The sequence below is a fragment of the Rana temporaria genome, chromosome 13 (genome assembly GCF_905171775.1).
Source record: "Rana temporaria chromosome 13, aRanTem1.1, whole genome shotgun sequence".
NCBI lineage: Eukaryota > Metazoa > Chordata > Amphibia > Anura > Ranidae > Rana > Rana temporaria.
The window spans coordinates 84,218,145-84,233,319 of record NC_053501.1 but is presented as its reverse complement, the minus strand read 5'-3'; positions in this window follow the sequence as shown (position 1 = coordinate 84,233,319).

Below are 15,175 nucleotides of genomic sequence, written 5' to 3'. Positions count from 1 at the left end.
ACTACATAGCTTTGGGTGCAAACTGCAGAGGACACGGGCAGTACACACCAAGTAGCTTTAGGTGCAAACTGCACAGGACAGGGGAGTACACACCAAGTAGCTTTAGGTGCAAACTGCAGATGACACGGGCAGTACACACCAAGTAGCTTTAGGTGCAAACTGCAGAGGACACGGGCAGTACACACCAAGTAGCTTTAGGTGCAAACTGCAGAGGACACGGGCAGTACACACCAAGTAGCTTTAGGTGCAAACTGCAGAGGACATGGGCAGTACACACCAAGTAGCTTTAGGTTCAAACTCCAGAGGACAAAGGCAATACACACTACGTAGCTTTAGGTGCAATCTGCAGAGGACATGGGCAGTACACACCAAGTAGCTTTAGGTGCAAACTGTATATTACATGGGCAGTGCACACCACATAGCTTTAGGTGCAAACTGCAGAGGACACAGGCAGTACACACCAAGTAGCTTTAGGTGCAAACTGCAGCGACCACGGGCAGTACACACCAAGTAGGTTTAGGTGCAAACTGTATAGGACACGGGCAGTATACACCAAGTAGCTTTAGGTGCAAACTGCAGAGGTCACGGGCAGTACACGCTACGTAGCTTTAGGTGCAAACTGCAGAGGACACGGGCAGTACACACCAAGTAGCTTTAGGTGCAAACTGCAGAGGACACGGGCAGTACACACCAAGTAGCTTTAGGTGCAAACTGCAGAGGACACGGGCAGTACACACCAAGTAGCTTTAGGTGCAAACTGCAGAGGACACAGGCAGTACTCACCAAGTAACTTTAGGTGTATACTGCAGAGGACATGGGCAGTACAGACCAAGTAGCTTTAGGTGCAAACTGCAGAGGACACAGGCAGTACACACTGTAATGGAATGACCCGTGACAACCAGAGACTTTTGAAGGATGGGGGGTACTCCTGTGCCAGCGTCACTAATGACTCTTGGGTCTAGGGTTACCCTGTGCCCTTTTTGGGCATAGGGTGACTGGGAAATATTAATTATAAATTACATGAGATTTGACATTACTGTTAATTCATGTATTGCAGGAGATCTGGACATATTATAGGTGATTTCATTCTGACATATTAGGCCTCGTACACACGCAGAATTCGTCGAGAAACTCGGTGAGAGCCGGATTCTGTCGAGAAACTCTGTCGTGTGTACACTTTCGGCCCGATGGAGCCGCCGAGGAACTCGTCAAGCAAATAGAGAGCAGGTTCTCTATTTTCTCGATGGGAGTGGATTTTGGATCGACGAGTTCTTCGTCGGGCTGTTTTATCAACGAGAAACTCGGTCGTGTGTATGCTAAGAAACCTGTGAAAAACTTAGACACTGGAGAACACCATCGGTAAAAGTAGAGTTTGGAATGGAGATAGCACATTCGTCCCGCTTCCAACATTATTGCATCTATTATTTGCAGCGCTTTACCAAATTTTTTGTAAGGGCAAAAAACAGCAATATTCTTTTTTGCTTTTGTTAGGATATTCACACAGAGTTCAGTAAAATTTTGTGGAACCTTTTTCTTACTGATCTCAATAATATTTTCAGAAAAAATTGTCACCTTATTTTGGTCCTGTGTTTTAAATCCTGCTCTTAATATTCCCCTTAATTTTTAATTTAGCAAAAATGCAAATCCTCTTATTTTTTGGAATGTCAAGTTCCCCCCATTGAAACCTTATTGCTTTGTCTTATCTCATCTGTCCCTTTCAAATTACACCTTATATCCCATTTTATTTTAAACATAACATGCCTTCTCACAAGCTAAATTTTAAAGCAAAAAAAAACAAGGACAAGTATGAACTGTAAAATCAAAATTTACCATTTATTTTGGTTAAAAAAATAAAGTAACTAAGCAAAAGTCAGCACTGGAGAGCTTGCTGCCATTTGTGCACAGCCAGGTGTGGCCTGATGTGACTGGTGAGCAGTTGGAGGCCAAAATGGGGACTTGAGAGGTTCATTCAGGAAGGAACGCATCAAGGTCTTGGACTCCCCGAGGTCACAAACTGGAGCAGGGCAGGCATATGTCACCAGGTTGTGGTACTATAGCAGCCTGAACTCTGGTACACCACATGGAAGTAAGGGAGTCACTTTCTTGTTTTCTTCAAGGCCTTCCTTGGTGACTTCCCTGCAGCCTGCTCTTTGACCTTCTCTGCAGGCTTCTCAGCAGCCTTCCTCTTCTGCCTGGCTGGAGGTGGTGCCACAGGGGTAGTACTCATGCCAGGAGGAGGAGTAGACAAAGGTGGTGGAGGAGGAGTAGACGAAGGTGGTGGAGGAGGAGGTGGAGGAGGAGGAGGTGGAGCAGTAGAAGGAGGAGGAGCAGTAGAAGGAGGTGGAGCAGTAGAAGGAGGTGGAGCAGTAGAAGGAGGAGGAGCAGTAGAAGTTGGTGGAGCAGTAGAAGGAGCAGTAGAAGGAGGAGGAGTAGTAGAAGGAGCAGTAGAAGGAGGTGGAGCAGTAGAAGGAGGAGGAGCAGTAGAAGGAGCAGTAGAAGGAGGAGGAGTAGTAGAAGGAGCAGTAGAAGGAGGTGGAGCAGTAGAAGGAGCAGTAGAAGGAGGTGGAGCAGTATAAGGAGGAGGAGCAGTAGAAGGAGCAGTAGAAGGAGGTGGAGCAGTAGAAGAAGCAGTAGAAGGAGGAGGAGCAGTAGAAGAAGGTGGAGTAGGAGTAGTAGAAGAAGAAGAGGAAGAAGAATGTTGAGAAGGAGCAGGAGAAGAAGAGGAAGAAGAATGTTGAGAAGGAGCAGGAGAAGAAGAGGTAGAAGAATGTTGAGAAGGAGCAGGAGAAGAAGAGGAAGAAGAATGTTGAGAAGGAGCAGGAGAAAAAGAGGAAGAAGAATGTTGAGAAGGAGCAGGAGAAGAAGAGGAAGAAGAATGTTGAGAAGGAGCAGGAGAAGAAGAAGGTGGGGGAGGTTGAGAAGTAGCATGAGAAGAAGAAGGTGGAGGAGGTTGGGAGTTATCTGGTGTCTGAGGATGGGCATGTCTGCAAATGACAGTGTCCTCCGTGAGAAGACCCCTCACCCCCTGATTTGCTAGGGTGATGAGGAGTCCCTCAAAGAGTAATCGCTGGTCCACTGTCATGTCTGCCATTTTTGCCAAAACAACAGTCACAAATCCCTCCTGAGCAGTGGGAGGCTGCTGAAGGGTTGCATGGGCGTCCCGAATGAGGGCCAGTGAGGCGTCACGCACCCTCGTATCCCTCACCTGCCTTCTCGGACGCAGGCGAAGAGGAGGCACCTGACACCTGGTACTTCGCCCAGCCACCTTGTCCAAGCCACTTGGGCCTGCCACCTCGTTCAAGCCACTTGGGCCTGCCACCTCGTCCAAGTTACTTGGGCCTGCAGCCTCCTCCAAGCCACTCACCCTGCCCTCCTCCTGCCTGGCATTTTCCCGATCCTCCTGCTGGCTGGTCTCATCCTGTGTATGGAAAAAAAGTAGTTTTACTTTCTTTTTTAAAAATAAGACTCAATTTTCATCTCCTGACTGTTGCATATTTTTTTTTCACGACTTAGCTAAGCCAATCATTGTGACCCATGTTTTTTTGGGAATCACACAAAAATCATTCCTGGCCAATACTGACAAATGATCTGTATAACACTTTTATCTCTACCTTTTTTTGACCTTTAACATCTTAATTTACATCTCTTTAACAACATTTAAACACCACACATTTGCACATTGAAAGTACTATACCTGGCTCCAGCTGGGCAAATCCGGATCTTCATCCAGGATGGAAGGCTGCTGAGAGGGTTCATCTGCAGAGGGAGCAGCAGGTTGGCTGGAGGGAAGGCTGGAGGGAAGGCTGGAGGGAAGGCTGGACCTTCTGTTCCTTCTGGGGGCAAGGCTAGAAAGTGACTCCCTTACCTCCAGGTGTTCATCCAGGAAGCTCAGTTTACTATAGTACCACAACTTTGGTACATATACCTGCCTTGCTCCAGCTCTAGACCTCATCGAAGCCAAGACCCTGTTGCGTGCCTTCCTGTAGGTGCCTCTCAAGGTCCCAATTTTGACCTCCAACTGGTCAGTCGTCACATCAAACCCCACCTGTCTCCGCACAAGTGGGAGCAGGCTCTCCAGTGCTGTTTTCCGCAAGTCTTTGTTGCGGGATATGGGGTCTTTGGTGGCCCACAGAACTGGAAGTTCTCTCCACCGGTCAATAAAGATCTCCAAAAACTCGGGTTTGTTGAACTGGTTCATCTTTTCCTGTCCAAAACCAAGGAGAAATAAATATTGTCAATCCACAGTCTATAAAGTCAAGTACTCTTTATCACCCGCTAGCCCTTAAATGTCTGTCTTTCCTGAATAGGCCACTGCTGTCCCAAGTTCTAAGCATACCTACACGTTTGTCGTTCAAACGTCTTTCTTCCGCACCCCGGTCGGACGGATGCCACGTGTGTTGGAGCTTTATATACACTCCGCACACGTCGTCCACCCATGCTTAAATAATTCGATGTTTCCCCCCGCCCCTTATCTTTCGTCGCGCAATCGACAAGAAGGAATTATCTGAGCAGGAGTTTGATACTCGGTCACGTTAGAAAAGCATTACGCTCAAGTTTACTCATGAATTTAAACGACAAGATTCTTCATGCCAAAAATTACCCCTTTGATGGTCAAAGAACGACATTGCCCACACAACATAGTTTGGGCAAAATGTTCGAGGAAACCGCGGTTACGTACAGCACGGCACTAGAAAGGGCCATTTGCATGTCAGATCTTGGCTGACTTAAATCTAAAGTTCTGTTTATTGCTTCTTTCTGCTAGGTTAACACCATATCTAGGTGACAAACTCAAACATTCAAAAACAAGTTACGTACCGTCGTCTGACACGATCTTCTAAAGATTGGGAACGCCGCCTTCACTCACGTGGTTTCCCTTTATACACGCGCATGCGTGACGCTCCGCCCGTCTCCACACCCCTGACGTTCTTTCTCGTGATTTCACCGCCCCTTCTCTATCGTCACACCCACATGAACAAGATGGCAGCAGCAGCACCCCAGCCCTCCAACATGCCTGTCCCACAACAAGAGAGAGCCCACAGATCCGCTGGCCCATCCAGGAGAAGGACCTTTAAAGCCACCAACATGAGCTTTATGGAGATGGTGGAGATGGCTCAGATCCTCCGAGAGGAGGATTATGATTGCAAACACGGGCCATATGAACATCCCAACAAATTAAAGGCCCTAATTATGGACAAGGTTGAAAGGCGACTGTACCGCAAGTTTGGGGTCACAAGGTCACGCGAGCAACTCCGTAAGCGATGGTCGGACCTGAAGCTGCGGGAGCCAGAGACCATGAAACTAATCAGAAAATAAATTAGAAGAAGTAAGTAATTTTGATGTGTAATCCTGTCTTGTGTTTGCTATTTGCGCCATGTGCTTTTTCTTTAAGGTTGTACTGTATGTATTTCATGTTTGTGGGCCCAAATATTTGTCGGAAAAGTCGACGTTCATTTAGAACGACGACTCGTACGACCAAAGATTGTGCCCACAAACATGAAATTGTAGCATTTTTTAAGGGGGGGGGGGTGAGATCCATTGTGGAATTTATGTCAATGTGTTTTTAATAGTCAAAATTAAGACAATATACAGGAAAAGGATAGTCTGCTCAGCAGTTGGTAGCACAATTGTTGGCCACAAAAACGTCATTATTTAGGGGTTAACACAGAGGTGAGGTCATCCAGTGGATACTTGGTTTGCTTCCATGTTGAAAAATAAACCAAATGTACAACGAGTTTATTCATCTTTGGCAATGCCTACAATCCTGCGTCCTGCTTAGAGTGGATTTAAAAACCAACAATAGTCCCCGAAATTATTTGAAGAATGATTCATATTCCTCTTTCAGGCCTACAATCTTTTGAAATAATGTTTAAAACACCTTTTCTTCATTCTTGTAGGGCGACATGAAGCAGAGAACCAGGAAGCACCGATCCAAGGCCCACCCCCGCGGGATGAGTCTGCCACCACATCTGGTAAGAAAATATCATCTAACCCAGCTTCATGTAATCTAGATGTAGGTCTGCCTAATTGTAATAAATGCTTTTGTCCCACATTTCAGGAGCTGGTGGTGGCTTGGACACGCATACTGCCCAGATGATAATTTCAGAAATCTTGGCGTGCAGGGAAGAAGTGGAGGAAATAAATCAGGCCAGCCGAGAAATTGTACAAAGGGTGGAAAATAAATTACGCAATCTAATAGATGTTTTGGGTAGAGTTTAAAACTACCAAAAAAAAATTATAACAAAACCAGATTGGTGCTTTATTGGGGAATAAAAAAAAAACAAAAAAATAACAAAACCAGATTGGTGCTTTATTGGGGAATCAAAAAAAAAACAAAAAAATAACAAAACCAGATTGGTGCTTTATTGGGGAATCAAAAAAACAAAACAAAAAAATAACAAAACCAGATTGGTGCTTTATTGGGGAATCAAAAAAAAAAATAACAAAACAAGATTGGTGCTTTATTGGGGAATCAAAAAAAAAACAAAAAAATAACAAAACAAGATTGGTGCTTTATTGGGGAATAAAAAATAAATAAAAAAAATAACAAAACAAGATTGGTGCTTTATTGGGGAATCAAAAAAAATACCTACCAAAAAAAAATTAATGTGATTTTTGGATGTTTATAATAAAAAAAATACCAAAAAAATAGGAAAAAATTGATTTTTGGATGTTTATAATAAAAAAATAAACAAAAAAATAAAAAAAATGTGATTTTTGGATGTTTATAATAAAAAAAACCAAAAAAAAAAAAAATGTGATTTTTGGATGTTTATAATAAAAAAAAAAAAAAAATGTGATTTTTGGATGTTTATAATAAAAAAAAAAAAAAAAAATTTTGATTTTTGGATGTTTATAATAAAAAAAAAAAATAAATAAAAAAAAATAGATTTTTGGATGTTTATAATAAAAAATAAAAAAAAATAAAAAAATTGTGATTTTTGGATGTTTATAATAAAAAAAATACCAAACAAATAATAAAAATGTGATTTTTGGATGTTTATATTAAAAACAAAAAAAAAAATATATATATATATATATTTGGACACATAAAAAACCCAAATGATATTTTGTGTCTAAAAAAGCTGATTATGTAAAAAAATAAAGAGATTTTGAAATTGCAAAAAGTGTGTGGGGTTTTGCTTAAAATGCGTCTAAGTTTAGGTGTGTTTTGTTTTGGGGTCACCTGGGAAATGTTTGCTAGTTGATAAGGAAAATACACTTGACACTACATGTAGAACAATAGTTACAATTAGTAAACAACTACAAGCAACACAAGCAAGACATAACAAGTTTTTGAAAAAGATTGGTATTTATTTTTTCTAAAGTAGAAATTACGGCAAATTGCCTTGAGATGGTATTGCCCCCCTACCCAAGAAATAGTCCATGTATTTGTCCCGCACTTCACGGGCACTCTGGGGGGGCAGTCCTGTGTGGCCAGCTTCAAGGCCCGGCAAAGTTTCTGCTGGAGACAAAAGTTGTGCCTCGGGCCCAACCAGGGCCATATAAGTAGGAGATTGTCTCCGCAAATAATTGTGTAGGATGCAGCATGCAAAAATCATTGTATTCCACTTATATTCCGCCATGTGGAGAGAGGTGAGGAAAAGGCGGAACCGGCTGGCCATGATGCCGAAGGCGTTCTCAACCACTCTGCGGGCTCGGCCCAGCCTGAAATTAAAGACACTCCTCTCTGGGGTGAGGGTGCGCTGAGGGTATGGCCTCATAAGATGTGGTCCCAGGGCAAACGCTTCATCAGCCAGGAAAACAAATGGCAGGCCTTCTACATTCTGGTCATCCGGTGGCAATGACAGATCATCATCCTGAAGGCGAAGCGCAAACTCCGTCTGCCTGAAGGCTCCCCCATCCGATATCCGTCCGTTCATCCCGACATCCACAAAAAGGAATTCGTACTGTGCTGACACCACCGCCATCAGCACAATACTGTTGAACCCCTTATAGTTAAAGAACTGGGATCCCGAACGGGGTGGAGGCACGATGCGGACGTGCTTCCTGTCGATGGCTCCCCCGCAGTTGGGGAAGTTCCAACGGGTCTGGAAGTCCAAAGCCACAGTCTGCCACTCCTGTGGTGTGGACGGAAGCTGGGGAAGAAAAAATAAAAAAAATAGCCACATAACCTTGCAAGCAGATTAGAGAAAGACATTATAAGCATTCTAACATTTCTTGGAACTAGCATATTATATCTAAATATATTTAGACAATTAGCACATTAAACACCCCCTCTGATGGGCCAGTGCCCAAGTTTGGGGAGGGCTAGACGAGTTTGGGAGTCAAAAAAAAAAATTAGGATTATTGGTGAACATAGACTTTACAACACATTTTGGAGGGGAGGGCTAGATGAGTTTGGGAGTCCAAAACTAAAACAAAAAATTATATTTAATATTGGTGAACATAGACTTTACAACACATTTTGGAGGGGAGGGCTAGATGAGTTTGGGAGTCCAAAACTAAAACAAAAAATTATATTTAATATTGGTGAACATAGACTTTACAACACATTTTGGAGGGGAGGGCTAGATGAGTTTGGGAGTCCAAAACTAAAACAAAAAATGATATTTAATATTGGTGAACATAGACTTTACAACACATTTTGGAGGGGAGGGCTAGATGAGTTTGGGAGTCCAAAACTAAAACAAAAAATTATATTTAATATTGGTGAACATAGACTTTACAACACATTTTGGAGGGGAGGGCTAGATGAGTTTGGGAGTCCAAAACTCAAACAAAAAATTATATTTAATATTGGTGAACATAGACTTTACAACACATTTTGGAGGGGAGGGGGGGAGCATTACAATGGATATAACACAATACATTGGGAAGTGACTAGGCTAGGTAGGTTGGGGCCCAGGATAGCATGCTGGGGAGGTAAGTGATGGGAAATATGCATGTAGGCCAAAAAAGGGGCATCAATAAAGTTTACAGCATGCATGGGGGCAAAGGGGACATTCACAGCATATTCCAGACATGGTAATTAGGGAAGGAGGAGATAACTACAAGACATTAGCATACATTATAGACATAACATGGGATATTAAAGGAGAAAACTTACCCTCATATATTCCTCCTGCAGAACCTGGATGATGGCAGAGCAGGTGTCAGGAATGATGAGGCCCAGAGCCTTGGGGGAGATGCCCGTCGACAACTTTAAGTCCTGAAGGCTTCTCCCAGTTGCCAGATAACGGAGGGTGGCAACTAGCCTCTGCTCAGCACTGATGGCTTCCCGCATAACGGTGTCCTGCCTGGTAATATAGGGGGACATCAAAGCCAACAGGTGCTGAAAGACGGGATCAGACATCCTCAGGAAATTCCTGTAATCAACAGGATTATTTTCCTGAAGCTCCCGCAGCAAAGGCATGTGAGAGAATTGGTTCCTACGGAGCAACCAATTCTTGGTCCATGAACGCATCCTCCTCCTGTTCATGAACTCCTCATCTAGGTCATAAACAAACAGACCTACGCACATAAGATGCTGAGCACGAAGTCGGCGACGACTAGGTGCCTGCAACATGGCTACAAGGCTAGGAACGAACGACAAATCAGAATTGCACTAAACAGACCGCAGTGAAGAACAGCAAGACCTATGAAGAACGACCTGACAATCCAAAACGCGGGGACAGGACCGCAATGTAAAACAATACGACCTGACCGCACGTCCCGATTGCCTAGATACGACCCCCACAAGTACAAACTGAACGGCAGAGATCAATCTGAAAGCACAAAGACTGAAAAGCACGAATCGTCACTCACCAAACTTTTACTAACACGCGTAAACACGGAATCAGCAAAAGGAGCCCCAAGGGTGGCGCCAACAAAATCAAACCTCCCCTTTATAGTCGCGTCATACGTGGTGAGCGTCACCGCGCTGGAGAACGACCAAATTGTTGTCTGTTACGTGTGTATGCAAAGCAAGCCTGTCGAGCTTCTCGACAAGTCCAACAAAGAACTCGACGAGGAACTCGATGTGTTTGGCACGTCGAGTTCCTCGGCCGTGTGTACGAGGCCTAATAGGTGGTTTCATTCTGACCCCCCACCAGGTCAGTAAGAGTGTCTCCTTCAATGTGAGGACACATGCTTTTGAGGTGTTAATTGGGTCTGCTCCAAGACCTTTCATTATGTATGCTAATAACACTGTTTGTGTGAAGATGCTATTGATGATAGATATGTGTAGTGAGTTAGCAGTCTAAGGGTCAGATGTTTCCTTTCAGGGGTAGGGAATTAGCATGTCAATTATGTTTAGTAAAGGAATGTGTATTATGCAGGTGAATCACTTATTGTCAGAGATGGAATGTCTGGGGGATTAATTAACTCAACTGAATGTCATTGTCTAAGAGAAGGTGTATTGAAGCCCCCCATTGTGTGATGTGTGGTTGGAGAGTTACATTGTCCCTGTAACATGCCTATACTGCATAAAAAACTGAGAGCTAACCATTAAAGATCATTCATACATTTTGACTCAGAGAACGGAGGTTGTCTCGTTTATTCTGGGGAAATCCATATTGATCGTGTCTGTTGGATAGTTGGAGTGTCAGATAAGCTGTCGTGGTTGATGGAATGGGAATATCGTAAATGGTGGTGACCGTTACACACACCAAGTAGCTTTAGGTGCAAACTGCAGAGGACACAGGCAGTACACACTAAGTTCCTTTAGGTGCAAACTGTATAGGACACAGGCAGTACACACCACATAGCTTTAGGTGCAAACTGCAGAGCACACGGGTATTACACACCAAGTAGCTTTAGGTGTAAACCGCAGAGCACACGGGCAGTACACACCAAGTAGCTTTAGGTGCAAACTACAGAGGACACGGGCAGTACACACAAAGTAGCTTTAGGTACAAACTGCAGAGGACAAAGGCAGTACACACTACGTAGCTTTAGGTGCAAACTGCAGAGGACACGGGCAGTACACACCAAGAAGCTTTAGGTGCAAACTGCAGAGGACATGGCAGCACACACCAAGTAGCTTTAGGTGCAGACTGTATAGGACATGGGCAGTACACATCATGTAGCTTTAGGTGCAAACTGCAGAGGACACGGGCAGTACACACCAAGTAGCTTTAGGTGCAAACTGCAGAGGACACGGGCAGTACACACCAAGTAGCTTTAGGTGCAAACTGCAGAGGACATGGGCAGTACACAATACGTAGCTTTAGGTGCAAACTGCAGAGGACACGGGCAGTACACACCAAGTAGCTTTAGGTGCAAACTGCAGAGGACACAGGCAGTACACACCAAGCAGCTTTAGGTGCAAACTGTATAGGACACGGGCAGTACACACCACGTAGCTTTAGGTGCAAACTGCAGAGGACACAGGCAGTACACACCAAGTAGCTTTAGGTGCAAACTGCAGAGGACATGGACAGTACACACCAAGTAGCTTTAGGTGCAAACTGCAGAGGACACGGGCAGTACACACCAAGTAGCTTTATGTGCAAACTGCAGAGGACATGCGCAGTACACACCAAGTAGCTTTAGGGGCAAACTGAAAAGGACAAAGGCAGTACACACTACGTAGCTTTAGGTGCAATCTGCAGAGGACATGGGCAGTACACACCAATAGCTTTAGGTGCAAACTGCAGAGGACACGGGCAGTACACACCAAGTAGCTTTAGGTGCAAACTGAAGAGGAGAAAGGCAGTACACACTACGTAGCTTTAGGTGCAATCTGCAGAGGACACGGGCAGTACACACCAAGTAGCTTTAGGTGCAAACTGCAGAGGACACGGGCAGTACACACCAAGTAGCTTTAGGTGCAAACTGCAGAGGACACGAGCAGTACACACCAAGTTCCTTTAGGTGCAAACTGCATAGAACACAGGCAGTACACACCACATAGCTTTAGGTGCAAACTGCAAAGGACACAGGTATTACACATCAAGTAGCTTTAGGTGCAAACTGCAGAGGACACGGGTATTACACACTGTAACGGCTACCCACTGGTAGTGAGGGGTATCGGCCGTTGGAGACGTCCTTTTTGCTGACAAGTTATGATATGCAGGTACCGCCGGTATATCCCATCGAACGCCCTTCCAAGAAACGAGACGTGCTACGTTTGGAGGGTCAAGCAGACTGACTTTATTTGGCATATTTCACCTGCTTATATCTGGTTACAACTGTTACAAGAACAATGACAGTTTCCGCCCTCCCCTTTTCCCAGTAGGGGGCTTCAACACAGACCCCCTGAAACAATGACATCTCCTTGAATTAATCACTTGGCCAGTTTCTAGACTCTTCGGCACCTCACCCCACTTAACATTTCCTGGCCAGGCACATAGAATTCAATTAACCTTTAAAACAATTATCACTCACACATAATCCCCATCAGCATACACCTCACAGGGGGCTGTTTACCTGCACACAAAAGAGAGTTCATTAGCATTCCAGCAGTGAAAGAGACTTGTCCAGTTAACCCTTTGAGCTCAGAATACAATGTGGTACATCCCCTTGTGACAAGCCATGCAGTTCCTTGTAGTCCCCCTGCACGAAGATTATAACTGTCTCGGCAGCATGCCTGTGTCCGTTACACACACCAAGTAGCTTTAGGTGTAAACTGCAGAGGACACGGGCAGTACACACCAAGTACCTTTAGGTGCAAACTACAGAGGACACGGGCAGTACACACCAAGTAGCTTTAGGTACAAACTGCAGAGGACAAAGACAGTACACACTACGTAGCTTTAGGTGCAAACTGCAGAGGACACGGGCAGTACACACCAAGTAGCTTTAGGTGCAAACTGCAGAGGACATGGCAGTACACACCAAGTAGCTTTAGGTGCAAACTCTATAGGACATGGGCAGTACACACCATGTAGCTTTAGGTGAAAACTGCAGAGGACACGGGCAGTACACACCAAGTAGCTTTAGGTGCAAACTGCAGAGGACACGGGCAGTACACACCAAGTAGCTTTAGGTGCAAACTGCAGAGGACACGATCAGTACACACTACGTAGCTTTAGGTGCAAACTGCAGAGGACACGGGCAGTACACACCAAGTAGTTTTAGGTGCAAACTGCAGAGGACACAGGCAGTACACACCAAGCAGCTTTAGGTGCAAACTGTATAGGACACGGGCAGTACACACCAAGTAGCTTTAGGTGCAAACTGCAGAGGACACGGACAGTACACACCAAGTAGCTTTAGGTGCAAACTGCAGAGGACACAGGCAGTACACACCAAGCAGCTTTAGGTGCAAACTGTATAGGACACGGGCAGTACACACCAAGTAGCTTTAGGTGCAAACTGCAGAGGACACGGACAGTACACACCAAGTAGCTTTAGGTGCAAACTGTATAGGACATGGGCAGCACACACTGTGACGAGACCCTTTCTCGCCCAGGTCCTGCTCTCCCGACACTCCTCTGCTACCAGTGAGTCAGCTTGCAGATTGCAACGTCTGATGGTCCAGTCATCCAAGGTTCCGGGGTCCGAACTACAGCTATGTGCCGTTCAGACCCATTAAGAACAAACACCAGGCAGGCTGTATGTAAGTTCAAACAGGACTCTTTATTTTCAAGTACACAGCACACTTTTATACAGAATTTGGAACATCCCACTCCCAACAACCACTTTCCTATTGGTCAATTGTAAAGTATATGCAGTCTTCACTCAGGTCCTCCTTGACCATGCAAATGAGGACTTGAAATAGTCAACAGGGATTGGTCCAATAGCTTGGATAGAAAGACTTGTGTATTGAGACAGAAGCCCCAGGGGGTAATCAATGTACACAATAACCCGGTCTACTTAATTACTACCTCTGAGAGGTTACCTTCCTTTAGACAATAGAATGCTAATTCAATACAGCTGACCGGAGGCTTCTGACCTTTAGAACAATACAAAGTCCCTTAGCGTAAACACATACATCTTCAAACATACATAATAGATTCAATTAACCTTCAATCCACAATTCTAGCCAGACGGACTGTCTCCGACACCCGCTCTTAACCTGCAGAACACAATAAAAGGTATTTCACAAGCTGGTTCCACTTAGCATTTCAATAGTCTGAGCTAAGCATTGAAGGGTCATTGTCTATTGACCTAGTCAGGACAACTATACCACTTGTAATGTGTCCAGTATCTCCTGCAATGAACTGTCAGTAATGTCCCATCTTCTGATATACACAAATTAGGTTTTCAAGTAGAAACATTCTAGCACTGCAAGGCCAGGTCCATGACACACACCAAGTAGCTTTATGTGCAAACTGCAGAGGACATGCGCAGTACACACCAAGTAGCTTTAGGTACAAACTGCAGAGGACACGGGCAGTACACAACAAGTAGCTTTAGGGGCAAACTGCAGAGGACAAAGGCAGTACACACTACACAGCTTTAGGTGCAATCTGCAGAGGACACGGGCAGTACACACCAAGTAGCTTTAGGTGCAAACTTTAGAGGACACGGGCAGTACACACCAAGTAGCTTTAGGTACAAACTGAAGAGGACAAAGGCAGTACACACTACGTAGCTTTAAGTGCAATCTGCAGAGGACACAGGCAGTACACACCAAGTAGCTTTAGGTGCAAACTGCAGAGGACACGGGCGGTACACACCAAGTTCCTTTAGGTGCAAACTGTATAGGACACGGGCAGTACATACCACGTAGCTTTTGGTGCAAACTGCAGAGGACACAGGTGTTACACACCAAGTAGCTTTAGGTGCAAACTGCACAGGACAGGGGAGTACACACCAAGTAGCTTTAGGTGCAAACTGCAGATGACACGGGCAGTACACACCAAGTAGCTTTAGGTGCAAACTGCAGAGGACACGGGCAGTACACACCAAGTAGCTTTAGGTGCAAACTGCAGAGGACACGGGCAGTACACACCAAGTAGCTTTAGGTGCAATCTGCAGAGGACATGGGCAGTACACACCAAGTAGCTTTAGGTTCAATCTGCAGAGGACAAAGGCAATACACACTACGTAGCTTTAGGTGCAATCTGCAGAGGACATGGGCAGTACACACCAAGTAGCTTTAGGTGCAAACTGTATAGGACATGGGCAGTACACACCACATAGCTTTAGGTGCAAACTGCAGAGGACACAGGCAGTACACACCAAGTAGCTTTAGGTGAAAACTGCAGAGACCACGGGCAGTACACACCAAGTAGGTTTAGGTGCAAACTGTATAGGACACGGGCAGTATACACCAAGTAACTTTAGG